Raw genomic sequence first — 23,069 nt, forward strand, 5'->3', positions numbered from 1 at the left:
TGGGGTCAACCTCCCCATCTTGACACAAAGAAATTTCTAACCAATCCTTCTCTTCTTCAAACTGAACTGGGTATCTTGTATTTCTTTTATTATTTTGTTTATGTTACTTGTAGATGTCTTTTCCGACTTATCCGACTTGTAGCTGAGTTTTCTGTTTTGTTTGCAGAGGCCATGAAGAATAATGAATCCATGAAAGCTTATAAGAAGGCACAGAGGGCGACTGCTGCCAGAAATGCTGCTGCCTAGGCGGCTGGGGAGGGATCCTCCTAAGTGCGCGAGAAGCCATCGGTGCAAAGTTCCGCCGGGGTGAAGAAGGTGATCCCTACACCCCGAGTTCGTTTGGCAGATCCTCACGTCACCTCTGCTGCTCCTTTTGTTGCTCGTCCCAATAAAAAACAAAAGACTGCTGAGCCCTTTGACCTCGATGATCCAGATTTTAATGCTATTGAGTTCGTGGATCAACAAATCGGTCCTTATGGCACTCTCTCCATGGACGATGTGTCCATCCTCCATCACTTGGAATTCATGGCCCGAAATCATGTGAAGATGGCGTACATGTCGGCTGCCATATATCAGACTGCTCAGAATCTCCCTCTCCACGCTACTAAAGTATTTATGGAGGAGGGAAAACAGGAGTTTGATCGAATGAAGGAGCTGAAGGAGGAGCTTGAGACGAAGGTAGCCAAGCTGGAGAAGGACTTGAAGAATGAGGAGGCGAGTTCCCAGTCATTGGTGGCTTCTTTGAGATTGGCTGAGGACGCAGTCCTGATGCACAAGGATAGTTATGTTACCTCTTATCGAGAGGTGCTGCGCCTGAGGGAGGAGCTCGACCATGCCCGGGAAGATTATTCTGAGCTTTAGGGTCATCTCATTGGCAGCGTGACTGCTGCTTACGAGAACTTGAAGGATCAAGTTCGGGTCATTGCTCCCGAGGCCAACCTCACCCTTTTTAACCTGGATAATATTGTCAGGGATGGCAAGATTGTCCCTGATAATGAGGGTGATGATGATGATGTCGTTCCTCCTGTGTCTTCTACCAAAGTGTCGACCTCTTCGGTTCCCCCCGCTGTGCCCGACCCGGATTGCCAGATCTTGAATCGGGAGGATAGAACTGTGGATGCTGTGCTGATCCAGACTCGCCCTCCTTCTCCTTGTCCTGATGCTGCCAAGAAAGCTCCTGATGCTTGTTGATCTTTTCTTAAAATTTTGTGTAGTTGGCCCAGCTTGTGGGCTTTTTAGAACTCTTTTATTTATTTGCTGATACTTCTTAGTTGCTTATCTAGCAACTTTTTATTTAAAAAACAAACAATAGCCCGCTATCTTTTTTATAGTAGTCTTTGGTGGCCTTTCGAGGCCTTATAACTCTGTAAAAAGTAGTCTTTTGACTAGGCATCTTTTCTGTTTTCTGCTGATGTCGAAATCTTGCGGCTCGACCTTCTTGGGTTGTTTTTGTCATGTTATTTGTAGCTTGAATCCTTTGAGGTCATGGTTGTAGGGGTCCAACTTGTTTCTTTGGTTTCTTTGCTTTGTATGCTTTCGTTGGTCCCCTTCTAAGCTATTCTCGTAATCCTGCGTCTTGGACCTTTGCTAGGTCTCCTTCAGGGATTACTTTTATGACTTTCCAGTTGTAGGAGTCCGACTTCATTAGGTCGGTCTTTTTTTTTAAGTTATTTGTAGTCCTCTTTCTTGGATCTTTGTCAGATCTCTTTCAGGGACTACTTTGATAACTTTTAAGTAGTAGGAGTCCAACTTGGTTATACCGGTCTCCTTTAAGTTATTTTTGTAGTCCTCTTTCTTGGATCTTTGTCAGATCTCTTACAGGGACTATTTTGATAACTTTTTAAGTAGTAGGAGTCCGACTTGGTTATACCGGTCTCCTTTAAGTTATTTTTGTAGTCCTCTTTCTTGGATCTTTGTCAGATCTCTTTCAGGGACTATTTTGATAACTTTTTAAGTAGTAGGAGTCCGACTTGGTTATACCGATCTCCTTTAAGTTATTTTTGTAGTCCTCTTTCTTGGATCTTTGTCAGATCTCTTTCAGGGACTATTTTGATAACTTTTTAAGTAGTAGGAGTCCGACTTGGTTATACCGGTCTCCTTTAAGTTATTTTTGTAGTCTTCTTTCGTGGATCTTTGTCAGATCTCTTTCAGGGACTATTTTGATAACTTTTCATTTTGGGCTGACTTTTTCATGTCGAGCCCTTCTAAGTTAAAGTAATCCTCTTTAATAGGGTTGGCCAGACCTCTTTCCAGGGTTTACTTATAACTTGGGTTGACTTGGTCCGACTTCTCAACGTCGGCCAGTCTTTAAGTTATTATTTTAGCAATCCGTAAGACCTCGTCAGGCTCTTTTTTAGATCACTTTCGATAACTTCTTACATTATTCTGTGTTCATCTTTGTCGATTTGTAGAAAGTGGTTTTCATCTCTAGATCGTCCTTTGGGTGAATCGCGTTTTCACCTTTATCGGACGGTTGTCTTTGTCGTGATCGTGCAGTGAAATGGTTTTTCACTTTCTGCCGATCTGTTGCTTTATGATCGGACGATGAATACTTCAGATTAATGCATCTTGAAATCTTTGTAGAATGTCTAAAATGTATTTTATTCAAAGAAAGAATGCAAATATATACATATGGGATTGTCTGAGTCTCAACTTGGTGCCTCATTAAAAAACCTTTTCAGGAAAAAGAGTGCGTCCAATGATGAGATCCTTTATCCTTTCTAACTGTAGTACCTTCTGAGGTTGCAGGCGTGCCATGACCTGTGAAGCTCTCGTCCATCGAGTTCGGACAGTCTGTAGTAGCCCTTTCCAAGTACTTCTACAACTCGGTAGGGTCCTTTCCAGTTTGCTGCCAGCTTTCCCTCTCCTGGTCGAATTGTTCCAATATCATTTCGAATTAGGATGAGATCATTCTCTGCAAAACTTCTTGGAACTACCTTTTGATTATATCTGGAAGCCATTCGGCATTTTAGAGCTTCTTCCCTGATCCGGGCTCTTTCTTGTATTTCGGGTAACAAGTCGAGCTCTTCTCTCTAAAGTTGGGGGTTTGCTCCCTCATTGTAATGAACTACTCTAAGTGACCCTTCTTCAATCTCTACTGGAATCATCGCCTCTATTCCGTATGCTAATCAGAAGGGGGATTCTTTCGTGGTGGAATGTGGCGTTGTTCGGTATGCCCACAGGACCTGTGGAAGCTCTTCTGCCCAGGCTCCCTTTGCATCTTGTAATCTCCGTTTTAATCCGGCCAATATGACTTTGTTAGCAGCTTCGGCCTGCCCATTGGCTTGTGGATGTTCGACGGAGGTGTACTGGTGCTTTATATTCAAGTCGGCTACTAGTTTTCTGAAGCCTGCATCTGTGAATTGGGTGCCATTGTCTGTGGTTATTGAATATGGAACCCGAACCTTGTGACAATGTTTCTATATAAGAATTTCCGGCTTCTTTGAGCGGTGGCATTGGCCAGGGGCTCTGCCTCGATCCACTTTGTAAAGTAATCTACCCCTACTATGAGGAATTTAACTTGTCCTGATCCCTGTGGGAATGGACCGAGAAGATCGAGTCCCCATTTTGCAAACGGCCAAGGCGAGGTCACGCTGATGAGCTCTTCTGGCGGGGCGATGTGAAAGTTGGCATGTTTCTGACATTGTGGGCATGTCTTTACAAATTCTGTGGCTTCTTTCTGTATAGTTGGCCAATAAAATCCCGCCCGGAGTACTTTTTTGGCGAGAGCTCGTGCTTCGAGATGATTGCCACAAATACCGCCGTGTATTTCTTCTAGCACTTCCTTTGTGTTGGAGGTTGGTACACATTTTAGTAGAGGTGTTGAGATTCCTCTTTTGTACAGGATGTTGTTTATGATGGTGTAGTACTGTGCCTCCTTTTTTAACCTCTTTGCCTCCTTTTCTTCTGTGGGGAGCGTTCCTGTTCTGAGGTAGTTGGCTATAGGGGTCATCCATCCTTGGTCCTGATTTGTTATGGTCAAGACTTTTTCCTCTTCCGAGATTGACGGGTTCCGCAGCATTTTCTGGATAAGGCTTCTATTGTTGCCCCCTGGTTTGGTGCTGGCTAGTTTTGAGAGTGCGTCAGTTCGGGCATTTTGTTCGCGGGGTATGTGGCAGATCTTATATTCCCTTATTTGTCCGAGCTGTTCCTTGGTTTTATCTAAATACTTTTTCATGGTGGGATCTTTGGCTTGGTAGCTCCCTGTTATTTGTGATGTAACCACTTGTGAATCGCTGTAAATGTTGAGTTTTTAAGCTCCGACTTCTTTAGCCAGCTTCAAACCAGCTAATAATGCTTCATATTCCGCCTGGTTGTTTGAGGTGGGGAACCCGAACTTGAGGGAGAGCTCAACTTGGGTTCCTTGGTTACTTTCTATTATCACGCCCGCACCACTTCCAGTTTTATTTGAAGAACCGTCCACTTAAAGATTGCATTCTGTGGGGGTTTCTAGGGCATCTGTGAATTCTGCGATAAAATCGGCCAGATACTGTGATTTAATGGCCGTCCGAGCTTCATATTGGAGATCAAACTCTGACAACTCGACTGCCCATTGTAAAATTCTGCCTGCTAGATCTGTTTTCTGCAATATTCCTTTTATGGGCTGATTAGTTCGAACCTTAATGGTGTGAGCCTGGAAGTACAGGCGGAGTCGTCGAGACGTTAGGATAAGAATATAGGCAAATTTTTCTATTTTTTGGTAGTTCAGCTCGGATCCCTGTAGTGCCTTGCTAATGAAATAGACGAGTTGTTGCCCATTTTTGTCTTCTCTGACTAGTGCTGAGGCTATTGCCCGATTCCCTACTGCGAGATATAATATGAGCGGTTCTCCTTCTCGTGGTCGAGATAGGATAGGTGGCCGTCCTAAGAATTCATTGAAGTCTTTGAAGGCTTGCTCACATTCTGTCATCCATTCGAACTGTTTTTCCTTTCTTAGAGTGGCATAGAAGGGGAGAGATCTTATCGCAGCTCCTGCTAAGAATCGGGATAGGGCGGCCAATCTCCTGTTGAGTTGTTGTACTTCTTTGACACAGGTTGGGGTTTTCATGTTGAGTATGGCTTGACATTTGTCTGGATTTGCTTCAATTCCCCTTTGTGTGAGCATGAAACCTAAGAATTTGCCTGCTTCTACTACGAAGGTACATTTTGCGGGATTGAGTCGCATGTTGTGTTTCCTTATCGTGTCAAATACTTGAGCCAAGTCGGATAATAATGTATCTTCGGTTTGTGTTTTTATCAACATGTCGTCCACATAAACTTCCATAATTTTTCCAATGTGATCTGAGAAGACTTTATTCATTAGCCTTTGATAAGTAGCTCCTGCGTTCTTGAGACCGAAAGGCATCACGATGTAGCAGTAGTTTGCCTTTGGTGTTAAGAACGAGGTCTTTTCCTGATCTGGTGGGTACATGGGGATTTGGTTGTATCCCAAGTATGCGTCTATAAACGAGAGATATTTATATCTAGAGGAAGCATCTACCAGGGCGTCAATACTTGGGAGTGGGTATGGATCTTTTGGACAAGCTTTGTTGAGATCGGTGTAATCGGTGCACATTCGCCACTTCCCATTTGATTTTTTCACCAAGACAACGTTGGCTAGCCATAGCGGGTATTTATCTTCTCTTATAAATCCGGCTTCGAGTAGTGCTTGTACTTGCTCTTCCACAGCCTGGGATCGCTCTGGCCCAAGCTTTCTTCGTCTCTGCTGTACCGGTCGAGATCCTGGGTGGACCGCCAACTTGTGGCACATTAGCTTAGGGTCTATGCCTGGCATGTCCGCGGCTTTCCATGCAAAGAGGTCGACATTATCTCGTAAGAATTGTATTAGAAATTCTTTTAAATCTCCTTTGAGAATTGTGCCGATATTAGTTGTTTTTTCCGAGGTGTCCCCGATCTAAATTTTTTCTATCTCGCCCTCTGGTTGGGAGCGAAGATCTTCTCGTCGTTGGACTCCGCCCAACTCGATTGCGTGGAACTCTGCTCCTTTATCTCTGAGGTTTAGGCTTTCGTTATAACAGCGACGTGCCATCTTTTGGTCAGCTTTTATCGTGGCTATCCCTTTTGGAGTTGGGAACTTCATACATAGGTGTGGGGTCGAGACTATTGCGCCGAGTTGGTTGAGTGTTGTCTGACCTATGAGAGCATTGTAAGCTGAACTTACATCGACTACGATGTAGTCTATTTTGAGGGTCCTGGATTGGTCTCCTTTTTCGAAGGTTGTATGTAGTGATATATATCCTAGTGGTCGAACCGGGGTATCTCCTAACCCGAACAGACTGTTTGGATATGCCTTAAGCTTTTTTTCTTCTAAGCCGAGTTTGTCAAAGGCTGTCTTGAATAAGATGTCGGCAGCACTCCCTTGGTCTGTTAAGGTGCGGTGTAGGTTGGCGTTTGCCAATATGATGGTGATGACCATGGGATCGTCGTGTCCTGTGATGATGCCGGACGCGTCCTCCTTAGTGAATGTTATCGCTGGGATGTTGAGTGCTTCCTCCTCTCCTTCGACATGATATACTTCTTTGAGATACCTTTTGCGGGAAGATTTGGAGATCCCTCCTGCTGCGAATCCGCCATGTATCATATGGACATGTCTTTCTGGTGTCCGAGGTGATCGTTCTGTTCGCTCGGTATCTTCATCCCTTCGTCTTTTTCTTTGATCATCATCTCGGGTGGCCAGGAATCGATCTAATTTTCCTTCCCTTACCAATTTTTCTATGATATTTTTTAAGTCGAAGCATTTGTTGGTGGCGTGTCCTTTGACCCTATGATATTCACAATATTCCTTCCGATTTCCTCCTCCCCTTTTTCCTTTGAGGGGCCTTGCTGGGGGAATTTTTTCTGTATGGCAGACTTCTTTGTATATTTCGACTAGGGATGCTCTGAGGGGAGTATAATTATGGTATTTTTTAATTTTCTCCCCTTGTCGGTCTTCTTTTCGTTTAGATTCTTTGTCTTTGTCACGGTAGGAGGCCCCCGATTTTAAGGTCTCTCCTAATCGAGCGTTTTCTTCCATGTTGATGTATTTTTCTGCCCGTTCCTGCACTTCGTCTAAGGAGGTCGGGTACTTTTTTGATATAGACTGGCTGAAAGGTCCCTCTCGTAGGCCGTTGATAAGTCCCATGATGGCGGCCTCTGTGGGTAAGCTTTGTATGTCCATGCATGTTTTGTTGAATCTTTCCATGTAGCTGCGGAGGCTCTCCTGATCTCCTTGCTTGATCCCTAGTAGACTGGGGGCGTGTTTAGCTTTATCTTTCTGGATGGAGAATCTGGCGAGGAACTTTCTGGCCAGATCGTCGAAGTTTGAGATGGAGTTGGGAGGTAAGCTGTCGAATCATCTGATCGCCATCTTCGTGAGGGTTGTTGGAAAGGCTTTGCAGCGAACGGCATCTGAGGCATCGGTAAGGTACATTCTACTTCTGAAATTGCTGAGATGATGGTTGGGATCGGTGGTGCCGTCGTACAAAATCATATCCGGAAGTTTGGAGTCTTTTGGAATTTTGGTTTTCATAATTTCCCTGGTGAATGGATCCTGTTCTTTGCGTGAGCTCTCCTCAGGAGTGACCCGAGGGGCTTTTAATTTGAGATCGGCTTCTAATTGCTGTAACTTGTCTTCCAATTCTCGACGTCGCCGTATCTCTCTTTGTAGATCCTTTCCGACCTCTCGTTGTTGTTGAGTTTCTTTCTCGAGTTACTTTAAACGGTCTTGAAGTGCATCTATTATCCCTGGATTTGATGAGTCTTTGTCTCCGTTGGATTCCGGAGTATCCTTTAGCGTGGTGTCCGCGTTCTTGTGCGGTGTTCTGTTTTCCAGATCTGAATTGTGGTCGTTGTCATGGCCGTCCGCCATGGTGTTGGGATGACTTCCAGGTCCCCGGCAACGGCGCCAATGTTCCGAGGGTTACCTGAAACTGGAGGTCGATCTCGGACGAGATCTTCTATACTGGTCGGAGCCGACGTGTCCGGTCGGTGGATGACGTCCGGAGCGGGTGCGTCCGATTTGCTGGATTGGCTGTACTGCTGATCCTTCGTCATCGAAAGGTGGGAGGTACCTGCAAGAGACTCCGATGCTTAAGTTAGCATGGGTATTAAGCAGGTTTTTTGTAGAATCAGAGTATGAGTTATACCTGGGTGCTCCAGTGTATTTATAGTGGTTGTAGAGTGACCTTTCTAGATAAGATAAGTTAGTTATCTTATCTTATCTTTATCTTTGAGTTGAGGTCAGCTTATCTTCAAGGGAACCGTCCTTATCTCTATAGGCTTGGACGGCCTGTGGATTTGGGTCGTGTTCCTCTATTTGGGCCCTTTATTGGGCTTTCCTGTCGATTTGGCCAACCTCTTTGAGAAGAGGTCGAATAGCCTGACCTGAAGAGGTCGGTCGCTTTGTCGCCAATCATCCCGGGTCGGGTAACTCGACCCAGGGTATGAACAGTTTTCAAAATCAAATCTTTTTAATTTTCTTTTCAAATCTTTTTCAAATTAAAATTTCAATCATATCTTTTTCAAATTCAATTTCAAAATCTTTTCTAACTTCTTATCTTTTTAAAATTGATTTTCAAATCTTATCTTTTTGTTTCAATCATATCTTTTTAAATTTCAATCATATCTGTTTCAAAAACAAATTTCAAAACTTTTTCAATCAATCTTATCTTTTTGTTTCAATCATATCTTTTTCAAAACTACCTAACTAATCCTCTCTCTCTTATTTTCGAAAATTCCCTCTCTCCTTTTTCAAAATTCCTTTTTAATTAACTAATTGTTTTAATTTTAATTTAATTTCAACTTCAATTTTCGAAATCTAACTTTCAATTTTAAATTTTTATTTTTAATTAAATTTCGAAATTTTCTCTCTCATCTCCTTCTATTTGTTTATTTATCTACTAACACTTCTCTCCCATCCAAAAATTCGAACACCACCTCCCTCTCTGTGTTCGAGTTTTTCCTCTTCTCTTCTTTACATTACATTCTTTTCTTCTTCTAATCACACAAAGGAATCTCTATACTGTGACATAGAGGATTCCATATTTTCTTTGTTATTCCCTTCTTTTTCATATGAGAAGGAGCAAGGACAAGAACATTCTTGTTGAAGCAGATCCTAAACCTGAAATGACTCTGAAAAGGAAACTAAGAGAAGCTAAAATACAACAATCCAGAGACAACTTTACAGGAATTTTCGAATAGGAAGAGGAGATGGCAGCCGAAAATAATAATAATACAAGGAGGATGCTTGGTGACTTTACTGCACCTAATTCCAATTTACATGGAAGAAGCATCTCCATCCCTGCCATTGGAGCAAACAATTTTGAGCTTAAACCTCAATTAGTTTCTCTGATGCAACAAAACTGCAAGTTTTATGGACTTCCATCTGAAGATCCTTTTTAGTTCTTAACTGAATTCTTGCAGATCTGTGATACTGTTAAGACCAATGGGGTTGATCCCGAGGTCTACAGGCTTATGCTTTTCCCGTTTGCTGTAAGAGACAAAGCTAGAATATGGTTGGACTCCCAACCTAAGGATAGCCTGAACTCTTGGGATAAGCTGGTCACGACTTTCTTAGCCAAGTTCTTCCCTCCTCAAAAGCTTAGTAAGCTTAGAGTGGATGTTCAAACATTCAGACAGAAAGAAGGAGAATCCCTCTATGAAGCTTGGGAGAGGTACAAGCAACTGACCAAAAAGTGTCCTTCTGACATGCTTTCAGAATGGACCATTCTGGATATATTCTATGATGGTCTGTCTGAGTTATCAAAGATGTCACTGGACCATTCTGCAGGTGGATCCATTCACCTAAAGAAAACGCCTGCAAAAGCTCAAGACCTCATTGACATGGTTGCTAATAACCAGTTCATGTACACTTCTGAAAGGAATCCTGTGAATAATGGGACGCCTATGAGGAAGGGAGTTCTTGAAATTGACACTCTGAATGCTATATTGGCTCAGAATAAAATATTGACTCAACAAGTCAATATGATTTCCCAGAGTCTGAATGGAATTCAAGCTGCATCCAACAGTACTCAAGAGGCATCTTCTGAAGAAGAAGCTTATGATCCTAAGAACCCTGCAATAGCAGAGGTGAATTACATGGGTGAACCCTATGGAAACACCTATAATCCCTCATGGAGAAATCACCCAAATCTCTCATGGAAGGATCAACAAAAGCCTCAACAAAGCTTTAACAATGGTGGAAGAAATAGGTTTAGCAATAGCAAGCCTTTTCCATCATCCACTCAGCAAAAGACAAAGAGTTCTGAGCAGACCCCATCTAGCTTGGCAAACATAGTCTCTGATCTATCTAAGGTCACTCTAAGTTTCATGAATGAAACAAGGTCCTCCATTAGAAATTTAGAAGCACAAGTGGGCCAGCTGAGTAAAAGAATCATTGAAACCCCTCCTAGTACTCTCCCAAGCAATGCAGAAGAGAATCCAAAAGGAGAGTGCAAGGCCATTGAATTGATTACCATGGCCGAACCTGTAAGGGAGGGAGAGGACGTGAATCCCAGTGAGAAATACCTCCTGGGACGTCCAGTGATCAACAAGGAGTTTCCCTCTGAGGAACCAAAGGAATCTGAGACTCATCTAGAGACCATAGAGATTCCATTGAACCTCATTATGCCATTCATGAGCTCTGATGAGTATTTTTCTTCTGAAGAGAATGAAGATGTTACTGAAGAGCAAGTTGCCAAGTACCTTGGTGCTATCATGAAGCTGAATACCAAATTATTTGGTAATGAGACTTGAGAAGATGAACCTCCCTTGCTCACCAATGAACTAAGTGATCTGGATCAACTAACATTGCCTCAGAAGAAACAGGATCCTGGAAAGTTCTTAATACCTTGTACCATAGGCACCATGAACTTTGAAAAGGCTCTGTATGACCTTGGGTCAGGGATAAACCTCACGCCCCTCTCTGTAATGGAGAAACTGGGAATCTTTGAGGTACAATCTGCCAGAATCTCACTAGAGATGGCAGACAACTCAAGAAAGCAGGCTTATGGACTAGTAGAGGACATGTTAGTAAAGGTTGAAGACCTTTACATCCCTGCTGATTTCATAATCCTAGACAATGGGAAGGAAGAGGATGAATCTATCATCCTTGGAAGACCCTTCCTAGCCACAGTAAGAGCTGTGATTGATGTGGACAGAGGAGAATTGATCCTTCAACTGAATGAGGATAACCTTTTGTTTAAAACTCAAGGATCTCCTTCTGTACCCATGGAGAGGAAGCATGAAAAGCTTCTCTCAGTACAGAGTCAAACAAAGCCCCCACAATCAAACTCTAAGTTTGGTGTTGGGAGTCTATAAAATTGACCTGATCACCTGTGTGGCTCAGTGAGAGCCCACTGTCAAGCTATTGACATTAAAGAAGCGCTTATTGGGAGGCAACCCAATGTTATTTAATCATTGTTTATTTTATTTTCTCTTTGTTATTTCATGATTTATTAGGTTGACGATCATGTGGAGTCACAAAAACTACAAAAAAATCAAAAACAGAATGAAAAACAGCATTGAAAACAGAACACCCTGGAGGAAGGGCTTACTGGCGTTTAAACGCCAGTAAGGAGCATCTGGCTGGTGTTCAATGCCAGAACAGAGCATGGAGCTGGCGCTGAACGCCAGAAACAAGCATGAAGCTGGCGTTTAACGCCAGAAACATGCTGCACATGGGCGTTGAACGCCCAGAATAAGCATCACTTCGGCGTTTAAACGCCAAAAATGCATGCAAAGGCATTTTGCATGCCTAATTGGTGCAGGGATGTAAATCCTTGACACCTCAAGATCTGTGGACCCCACAGGATCCCCACATACCTCCACTCACCTTCCCACCTCAGGATCTGTGGACCCCACAGGATCCCCACATACCTCCACTCACCTTCCCTCCTCATAATCCTATATCACCTCAATCTCTTCCCCATCACCTCTTCACCACTCACATCCATATCTTCTTCTTCTTCTTCTATTCTTTCTTCTTTTGCTCGAGGGAGAGCAACATTCTAAGTTTGGTGTGGTAAAAGCATAGCTTTTTTTTGTTTTTCCATAACCATTGATGGCACATAAGGCCAGAGAAACCTCTAGAAAGAGCAAAGGGAAGACAAAAGCTTCCACCTCCGAGTCATAGGAGATGGAGAGACTCATCTCAAGGGTCTATAGCTCAGTGGTAGAACATTTGACTGCAAATCAAGAGATCTCTGAGATACCTCAGGGGATACATTTTCCTCCACACAATTATTGGGAGCAACTAAGGATGGAGCACCAAGAGCATTCCATCATCCTCCATGAAATTAGAGAAGATCAAAGAGCTATGAGGGAGGAACAACAAAGACAAGGAAGAGACATAGAGGAGCTCAAAAGCACCATTGGTTCTTCAAGAAGAGGAAGACGCCACCCTCACTAAGGTGGACTCATTCCTTAATCTCCTTGTTCATTTATTTTCCTGTTTTTCGATTTTTATGCTTTATGTCTGTTTATGTTTTTGTCTTCATGATCTCTAGTATTTAAGTGTCTATGCCTTAAAGTTATGAATGTCCTAGGAATCCATCACCTCTCTTGAATGAAAAATATTTTAATTACAAAAGAACAAGAAGTACATGGTTTCGAATTCATCCTTGAAACTAGTTTAATTATTTTGATGTGGTGACAATACTTTTTGTTTTCTGAATGAATGCTTGAACAGTGCATATGTCTTTTGAAGTTGTTGTTTAAGAATGTTAAATATGTTGGCTCTTGAAAGAATGATGAACAGGAGAAATGTTATTTGATAATCTGAAAAATCATAAAAATGATTCTTGAAGCAAGAAAAAGCAGTGAATACAGAAAGCTTGCGAAAAAAATGGCGAAAAAAATAGAAAAAAAAGAAAAAAAAAGCAAGCAGAAAAAGCCAAAAGCTCTTAAAACCAAGAGGCAAGAGCAAAAAGCCAGTAACCCTTAAAATCAAAAGGCAAGGGTAATAAAAAGGATCCAAGGCTTTGAGCATCAGTGGATAGAAGGGCCTAAAGGAATAAAATCCTGGCCTAAGCGGCTAAACCAAGCTGTCCCTAACCATGTGCTTGTGGCGTGAAAGTGTCAAGTGAAAACTTGAGACTGAGCGGTTAAAGTCAAAGTCCAAAGCAAAAGAAGAGTGTGCTTAAGAACCCTGGACACCTTTAATTGGGGACTTTAGCAAAGTTGAGTCACAATCTGAAAAGGTTCACCCAGTTATGTGTCTGTGGCATTTATGTATCCAGTGGTAATACTGGAAAACAAAGTGCTTAGGGCCACGGCCAAGACTCATAAAGTAGCTGTGTTCAAGAATCAACATACTAAACTAGGAGAATCAATAACACTATCTGAACTCTGAGTTCCTATAGATGCCAATCATTCTGAACTTCAATGGAAAAAGTGAGATGCCAAAACTATTCAAGAGGCAAAAAGCTACAAGTCCCGCTCATCTGATTGGAGCTAAGTTTCATTGATATTTTGGAATTTATAGTATATTCTCTTCATTTTATCCTATTTAATTTTTAGTTGCTTGGGGACAAGCAACAATTTAAGTTTGGTGTTATGATGAGCGGATAATTTATACGCTTTTTGGCATTATTTTTACATAGTTTTTAGTATGATTTAATTAGTTTTCATTATATTTTTATTGTTTTTTAATCAAAATTCACATTTCTGGACTTTACTATGAGTTTGTGTGTTTTTCTATGATTTCAGGTATTTTCTAGCTGAAATTGAGGGACCTGAGCAAAAATCAGATTCAGAGGTTGAAGAAGGACTACAGATGCTGTTAGATTCTGACCTCCCTGCACTCAAAGTGAATTTTCTGGAGCTACAGAACTCCAAATGACGCGCTTTCAATTGCGTTGGAAAGTAGACATCCAGGGCTTTCCATCAATATATAATAGTTTATACTTTGAATAAGGATTGATGACATAAACTGGCATTCAACGCCAGTTCCATGCTGCATTCTAGAGTTAAACGCCAGAAACAGGTTGCAAAGTGGAGTTCAACGCCAGAAACAGGCTACAAACTGGCGTTCAACTCCAAGAGAAGCCTCTAAACGTGTAAAGCTCAATGCTCAGCCCAAGCACACACCAAGTGGGCCCCGGGAGTGGATTTCTACATCATTTACTCAATTCTGTAAACCCTAGTAACTAGTTTAGTATAAATAGGACTTTTTACTATTGTATTAGACATCTTGGGACGTTTAGTTCTTAGATCATGGGGGCTGGCCATTCGACCATGCCTGAATATTTCACTTATGTATTTTTCAACGGTAGAGTTTCTACACACCATAGATTAAGGTGTGGAGCTCTGCTGTCCCTCAAAGATTAATGCAAAGTACTACTGTTTTTCTATTCAATTCAACTTATTCCGCTTCTAAGATATTCATTCGCACTTCAATATGATGGATGTGATGATCCTGACAGTCATCATCATTCTCATTTATGAACGCGTGCCTGACAACCACTTCCGTTCTACCTTAGATTGGATGGATATCTCTTGGATATCTAATACAGGGGACCGAGTCCGAGATATTAGAGTCTTCGTGGTATAAGTTAGAACCCATGGATGTCCATTCCTGAGATCCGGAAAGTCTAAACCTTGTCTGTGGTATTCCGAGTAGGATCTGGGAAGGGATGGCTGTGACGAACTTAAAACTCGCGAGTGCTGGGCGTAGTGACAGACGCAAAAGGATCAATGGATCCTATTCCAGTATGATCGAGAACCGACAGATGAATAGCCATGCCGTGACAGAGCATCTTGGACCATTTTCACTGAGAGGACGGGAAGTAGCCATTGACAACAGTGATGCTCAACATACAGCTTGCCATGGAAAGGAGTAGGATTGATTGGATGAAAACAGCAGGAAAGCAGAGATCAGAGGAATGAAAGCATCTCTATATGCTTATCTGAAATTCTCACCAATGAATTACATAAGTACCACTATCCTATTTTATATTTTATTTAATTTTCATCCACTATAATTTCTTAATACAATTTAATCCGCCTGACTGAGATTTACAAGGTGACCATAGCTTGCTTCAAGCCGACAATCTCCGTGGGATCGACCCTTACTCACGTAAGGTTTATTACTTGGACGACCCAGTGCACTTGCTGGTTAGTTGTACGAAGTTGTGAAACAGATATAAGATCATGAACGTGTGTATTGAGTTTTTTAGCGCCGTTACCAAGGAATAGAATGATCACGATTTTGCACACCACACAGACAAGGTTTAGACTTTCCGGATCTCAAGAATGGCCGCCAATAATTCTAGCCTATACCACGAAGGTTTTAATCTTATATTAGAAACCCAAGAGATACACATTCAAGCTTGTTTACATGTAGAACGGAAGTGGTTGTCAGGCACGCGTTCATAGGTGAGAATGGTGATGAGCGTCACATAATCATCACATTCATCATGTTCTTGTGTGCGAATGAATATCTTAGAGAAGAAATAGGCTTGAGTTGAATAGAAAAACAATAGTACTTTGCATTAATTCATGAGGAACAGCAGAGCTCCATACCTTAATCTATGGTGTGTAGAAACTCTACCGTTGAAAATACATAAGTGATAATGGTCCAGGCATGGCCGAATGGCCAGCCCCCAAGTCTAAGGAAAAATGTTCCAAAGATCTAAAAATGATCCAAAGATGTAAATACAATAGTAAAAAGTCCTATTTATACTAAACTAGTTACTAGGGTTTACAAAGATAAGTAAATGATGCAAAAATCCACTTCCGGACCCACTTGGTGTGTGCTTGGGCTGAGCGTTGAAGCTTTCACGTGTAGAGGTCTTCCTTGGAGTTAAACGCCAGTTTGTAACTTGTTTATGGCATTTAACTCTGCTTTGCAACTTGTTTCTGGCGTTTAATGCCAGAATATGGCATAAAGCTGGCGTTAAATTCCAGTTTGCGTCGTCTAAACTCGGGCAAAGTATGAACTATTATATATTGCTGGAAAGCCCTGGATGTCTACTTTCTAACGCAATTGAGAGAGCGGCAATTGGGTTTCTGTAGCTCCAGAAAATCCACTTCGAGTGCAGAGAGATCAGAATCCAACAGCATCTGCAGTCCTTCTTCAGCCTCTAAATCAGATTTTTGCTCAAGTCCCTCAATTTTAGCCAGAAATTACCTGAAGTCACAGAAAAACACACAAACTCCTAGTAAAGTCCAGAAATATAATTTTTATTTAAAAACTAATAAAATTATATTAAAAAATAACTAAATCATACTAAAAACTATGTAAAAACAATGCCAAAAAGCGTATAAATTTTCCGCTCATCAGCAATGCACCAAAATGCGACAACATGTGTAACAATGCCTGTGAGGTATGCCAGAATCAAGAAAGTAAAGGCTGAACCGATTATCACACTACTCGAGAAAGTTAGAATGTATGCCATGAGGACAATTGCTAGGAACAAGTTGAAATTGAGGAAGTTAGATGTTCTTATATTTTTTGGGTGCATTTCATTGCTTTGAAACAGGGATGCCCTGTGTCCATACTTGTGCTGCATTGGCTAAGGTAGACAGGCAGACTGAAATTTTTTGTCATAAAATAGATGCATACAATGATAGATATGCATTCCATATTAACCTTATTTCTGGCCAGAAATTATGGAAGAAGTCAATCTACAACAGACCAAAGCACCCAAATTTAAGAAGATTCTGGGAGTACCCAAGAATAAATGAAGAAAGGATATTGATAAAGGCCCAGTAGGAGGCAAGAAGCAGAAGACCACCAATACAAAGAGGGTATATAAAGAGGATTCTTGTCGCCATTGTGGTGGTAAGGGTCATGACAAGAGGAATTATGCCAAGAAGAAGGTTGACGATGAGGCTGCAGCTGTTGTATCTGGTGAAGCTGATACAGGTACTCAGTAATAACCTCCACCTACTGCAACTGATGTACAAGATGAAGGCAATGCTACTGGGATTGAGTTTGTCATGAGTCAACCCATTGTGTCAGAAAATAAAGACTCTTAACAGGTTTTCAATTATTGTTCTCTTTTCTTTTTGCTTTATATATTTTCTTTCATCGAATTAAATATTATTCTATAGGTTGCAACAGTTGTTGTGCAATCCTAGGAAAGGGCAGCAAAGCTTCCACAAAAAAGAAGACAACCTCGTCCCTCAACTATTTCACCATCACCAACTGCACCAGCTTTGATTCATCCACCAGCCACCAGTGCTCCTCTATCAACTATTTTAACTGCTCTTCCACCACCCACTGTTTCAGTTTTAAATACTCCACTACCAACAACTACTTGTATTGATCTAATGGTTGGTGTATCTGTAGCTACAGCTTTAAGGTTGCGTAACATCCTGCGGTTTGTTTCAACCCTGGGGTTCAAACCACCAAAAAAATCCAAGAATTGAACATTTAGATATTTTTCGGTTGAGACATTTTAGTTTTAAACATTGAATTTTATAGTTTCTGAGTTTCATGTATGTGTCAGGGTGTATGTGTTTTGGTTTGAGTTAAATATTCTATGTTGTTTTTTTATAGTGTTTAGTTTGACATAGACAAGTTTGAAAATAGTTAACATTATGTGAATATTATCATTGAATGTTTAAAATTTTATTATTTTTCTTTACCTTCATATTCCTTCATTTTTAAATTATAATTAGCAACAACAACGACAAAATAGAACATTGTGTTATCATTTCTATTCATTTGTTCACAGGGTACAACAATCACAACCATCATATTTAGGCTTTTCTATTACACAATATCCAAATGGCCTTCACCACTTTTATGCTACATAGACAATAATCACAATTACTGACATAATAATAATAATCAACAACAAACAAAATGCCAGTTTTAGATCCCTAACTTCAAACTCCAAGCTTCCAATCTTTCAGGCAAATTTCATTCTCCACTCTTCTATTTCAAATCCAAGATTATATCTGCTATTTACTTCTTCTTCATCCTAAACTTTGTCAGCCCACATAAGGAGACCACACCACCTCTTGCCGACATTCTACAACCACATTTCATGCCCATGGAAAAGAAATGTTACAAATTGAAAGAGCAACGACACTAGCTATATACATTAACAAAAATCACTTACATTGTAGTTTGGACAACTATAAAATAGTCTCTCTGGGTTCGCATCTGTTCCTGACCATTTGAGGACGGGTCAACTGTAACACCTTACCCTTCAAAGTCTTATGCTTAAGACATAAATCGATGAGGGTTTGGTGCTATGACACAAGACCGAGATATAAATACTTATGTATAGAAGAAGATATTAAACTAGAAGCCTATAGGAGAATTTAAACCTCGGATAAATGACAATTCGCCAATCGTTCACACTCATTAGCATACGTAAGTGCATCGAAAAGAGGTAGATAATTAAAAGCTTAAGGAAAGAATAAGGGTAAAGAAACATATATAAGTATATATAAATATCTACTAGCCTCGGCCCGCGAAGATTAGCCAGCTAGAATTACAACAATAAAATAGTTAATATACGTAACCTATCTCTCCAAGAATACATCATAAGCCTCTATAGGCAAGTATTTAAAATAAATACATCATATAAGTTTTTTCCAAAAGGAGAGATTCTAAAGTCAAAACAAAAGCAAAAGTCTTCTTCGCCATTTTTCAGATAAGACTCCTGCTCAATGAGAAGAGTTGGGACCTGCATCTGAAAAATAGAAATAATATATGGGTGAGAATCCAACCCACCGGGTTCCTAGTAGAGTAAAAGTGTCGAATCGATATAATATAAGGTAACAGAAACTCTCAAGGCAATCTTAATCTTCAATGTTTTATTGATATAAGCCTAAGGTTCCCACTAAACCAGAAAATGGCAACTTACCTAAGGGATTTTGAACTATGCATTTATTCTCAGTTTTCCATAAACTTCCAATCATCACATCAGGAACAACCCTCAGTATCACCATTTCCAACATAAGGGATCTCTTAGTTTTTCAATCACATACAAAACAATACAAAGAATACAAAAATAGAGAGAACAGATAGAGCAATTAGGTCAAATAGCATATAGATACAATTAATCAACAAGGCAAGCCAAATACAAGATAGAAACCCAATCAATACACACAAATGCAAATGATGCATGTTTATCCTATGGCTAATGAGCTCATCTATCGGTTATATAGCCAAAACCCGACATGTTCAATAGCGAATCCTAGACAGTCCCTCGGTGCGTGCATCCCAAAGAGGTATTCACTTCTCTTGGAGAAATTATCCAGAAAGGTCTAAGTGTTCGGCCACATCTTACGACGAAGGGTCAACAAAGTCTCAAAACTCAACCAGGACCAAGTGGGGTGAACCAGTGCATCTACCTAGGGAGTTTCAGTCTCAACCCGAAGCAAGTGGGTGAACCATTGCATCTACCCAGGGAGGTATCATATCAATCAAACTTATTTGCATCATCCAATCATATCAACTAATTCTTTCAATCACTTCCAACTCATTTTGACTCAATAATTTTTTTTCTAATACTTTTTATCCTCTAATCCATCGTCTCTATACTCATTATAGGGGTTAGAAAAGTTTACAAGTTTTTCGGGAAAGCCAAATAGTAAAAAATAGAGTTTAAATGAGAAAACAAGACTTGTGCGTACGCATCACCCTTGTGCGTACGCACAAATCAGAAGTGCATCCCAGCTTGTGCGTATGCATGACTAGTTGTGCGTATGCACAACTTGTAAAATTTCTCTCGTGCGTACACACGACCCTTGACACCTGTTCTAACCTGTGCGTACGCACCACCATGTGCGTGCGCACACATACCAGAAATTTTGGTTTTTCTGCAAACTCTCAAATTTCAGATTTTTATACCCAATTTCAAACTCTCATAACTTTTTCTACAAAATTTTGATTTCCTTAATTCTTAATCTAATTTAAAGCTCTCATCACCACCTTTAATTTAAGACAAATTTTATCCAAATCCAAACTCCAAGCACCAAGTTATGTTCCGTCGAAGTTGGCTAAAAATATATTTTTACCAAATTCACACAATCCTTCAATTTCATCAATTCTCAATTCAATTTAAGTCTAAACCATTTCTATACATCCAAACACTCATTTATCAATCATCAACCATTCCAAACCTAAATCAACCCACTTCCAACTTATTTAACACCTTTTACAACGAGCACACACAACACTCATATATCAAAATTCACCATCAACCAAGAATCAATTATCTCATTAGCGTATAACAATTCACACAACTTATCTCCACTTATCAAACAGGGAATTTCTCACCCTATCACGGCATCCGTCCCAATTTTCTCACCAAATTATCATCATAATCAATAGCACCACCCAATTCACAATATCACAACCAATTGAATCATGCAATTATCCAACATATTACAGTTTCCACTAAACCAAAAAATCAACCATAACATTACATGGTATTTACCCGAAACTTAAACCTATACCTTAATGTTGCAATTTTAAACTTTTCCTTCCAAACTTTCCAAGCCTCAAGTTGGTTCACACTAATGTCCAGGTTCAAATTCCACAAATCCACCGAATCAAGCTTCCAATTACTCAATCTAACACTATATCATATAATTTGCTACAATGTTAAACCTAGGGCTCATATAAATTGATAAACCAAGAGGAAAAAAGAGATCCTTACTTTTTACCCACTGAAATTTGTAATGGAAACCACCAAGAACACAATTTAGAAAACTGCTATAACATCAAAATCACCAAAATCTTTAATACCTAAGCTCAATACACAAAATCAAATTTGAATGAGAAATTGGAGCTAAAATTTTGAGTTACTCACCAAACTAATCAAATAGAATTGAAGAGGAGGAGATAAACTTTGCGTGGCCATAAACGATGCGACGATCGGAGTTTCGGAACAAAAGTTATTTAGGTTTGAAGTTGAGCTAAGGTTTTCTTCTCTCTTTTCTCTCTTCTCTCTCAACGTGCTCTCTCAATAAAAAAGGGAGAATATGTGCTGAAATAAGTGTGTCAAGAGTGTGGTGTAGGTTTATATAGTATGGGCTTGGGCTTTGGGTCTAACATGGGGCTCCTTTGGTGATTTTTGGCTCGTTTAACCTAACCTTGGGCCAAAACCTTTAAGATAAATATTTGGGTTCCATTCTAAATATTTTTTTATCATTTTCACATTTTTAATTTTTCTCTCTCGCAGTACCAGACAAATTTAAGCTGATACCAAAAATTTTAACGCTGGTACGCATTTTTTCCAAAATCATTATATTTTCACGCTCAATTTAATTTTCTTAATTCAAATTTTACCAGTTAAATTTCTAAATTATAAATTCTAACATTTTTACATATTATGGGCGTCTTAATCCCAATTAACGTAGTTTTTATTAATTAATTACTTAAATTTAATTTTCTCGGGTCTTACAACGGCTATCATACCCACACTTATCTAAAAGTCGTTCGTGACTATTTCTAGCGGTTCTCTTCCCTTAGCTTTTCTCAAATAGTCTGTTATTGGAGCTACCAACAAGGTTGCTACCTCCACCCATCATGATCCATTCAAATCATGCTTAACAACAGCAAAAAAGAAGAAGAGCAGAAAAGAAGAAAGAGAGTAACTTCTAATAGTGGACACAACTATCTGAAACTCAAATAGGGGATTAGGGATATAAACCACTACAGGGACTAAATTGAGTTAAATAACGATAATAGTCACGTCATATAGTCATTACTTATCCAGCATGGCATCCCTCCGTACATGTCATCACTCTGTTAAGGAATATTTCCTAAAAAGTATTTCAGGAACGATCGTGAGTCACTTTTGTTAAATTCAAGGACGATTTTGGGGACAATCTAAGTTTAAGAACGACTTCGATTTGCAAGTTCAGGGACCACTTTAAGATTTAACTCTATTTAAAATTATTAATTTTTGCACATCACAAATGCTCAAAATGAATATGCTCACTATAGGTAGACCATAAATAACACACTTAGGCTGCGTTTGGTTAGTGTATACCAAAGGACATAGACACTGAGACATAAATAAAAAAGACATAGACATAAAATACATGTATACATATTTTATGTTTGGAACATAAACACACAAGACACATAAATTATTAAAAAGTCTATAATATCCTCATCATCTAATTTCACCACCACCATTACCAGACTCTTCATTAACCTCAAAAAATAATTAACAAAAAATTTCAATAATTTCAACAATAAATTCAATCATTAATGGCAGCAAGAATTCTATTTAATAATCAATTCATTAATTTTTTTTAAGAAGAAAAATTAAAACAAATTTAAAAAAGAGTGGGCAAAGAAAAAGAGTAGGAGAGATATGGCAGTGAAAAGGCGACAGGGGAAAAGCGAAAGTAGCGGACTCGAAGAGGGAGAAGAAAAATAGCGAATCTGGAGATAATATGAAAAACGGATCTGAAGACAACCATGGCAAAAGGCGCGGCGGCGGTGATGGAATAGAAACGAAGAACGAAGAACAAAGAGAAAGAAAAAGGAGGGAAGGAAGAAAGGCAACGGTTGGTTGGAGAAAGGGAGGAGAAAGGTGAAGATGGTGGTTTGGGTGTGAGGGAGAAAAGAAAGAAGAACTAACGGAGAGAGAGGGAAAGCGTGAAAAATGGAAGAAGGAGAAAGAAGATCTGTAAAAGACATAATTGAAAAAAAAAAGAAAAAAAAATTGTGTCTATGTCTAAAAATTTGTGTTCCACCCCTTGTCCAATACACAAATTTTGTATATTTGTATACTTGCGTGTCCATCCGTGTCTACTAAATATTCGTGTCTCAGCCAACAAACAATAAATATGTACCACCATGTTTATATTTTAGTGTCTATGTCTCTCAAACCAAACACTGCTCTAATGACTAATATTTTTTTCTTCTTCATCTACCATATAAAATAAAAATATTTAGATGCCACTAAATTTAAAAAAAAATAAAAAAGATGTTTAGCATTTTTTTTTTTAAGCAAAAGTAAAATTATTAAAATATCAAAAACATTTTTTTTTACCAAAGATAGGAGACTCAAACCCGTAACCTCTTAATTGAATATGGGGAGATTATGTCATTTGAGCTATAACTCATTGGCATCAAAAACATTTTTTTAAAATTACAATTCTTATTATTT

At 39.8% G+C, this 23,069-nt stretch overlaps 1 non-coding gene across 1 annotated transcript; it reads right to left on the reverse strand.

Moving 5' to 3' along the window:
- Positions 1-9,582: 9,582 nt before the first annotated feature.
- Positions 9,583-9,690, reverse strand: LOC112731415 (small nucleolar RNA R71). The gene has a single exon (XR_003167194.1). It is a non-coding gene; the product is annotated as a small nucleolar RNA R71 (small nucleolar RNA).
- Positions 9,691-23,069: the final 13,379 nt, after the last annotated feature.

This window comes from Arachis hypogaea, chromosome 12 (assembly GCF_003086295.3).
Source record: "Arachis hypogaea cultivar Tifrunner chromosome 12, arahy.Tifrunner.gnm2.J5K5, whole genome shotgun sequence".
In the NCBI taxonomy this organism is placed as follows: domain Eukaryota; kingdom Viridiplantae; phylum Streptophyta; class Magnoliopsida; order Fabales; family Fabaceae; genus Arachis; species Arachis hypogaea.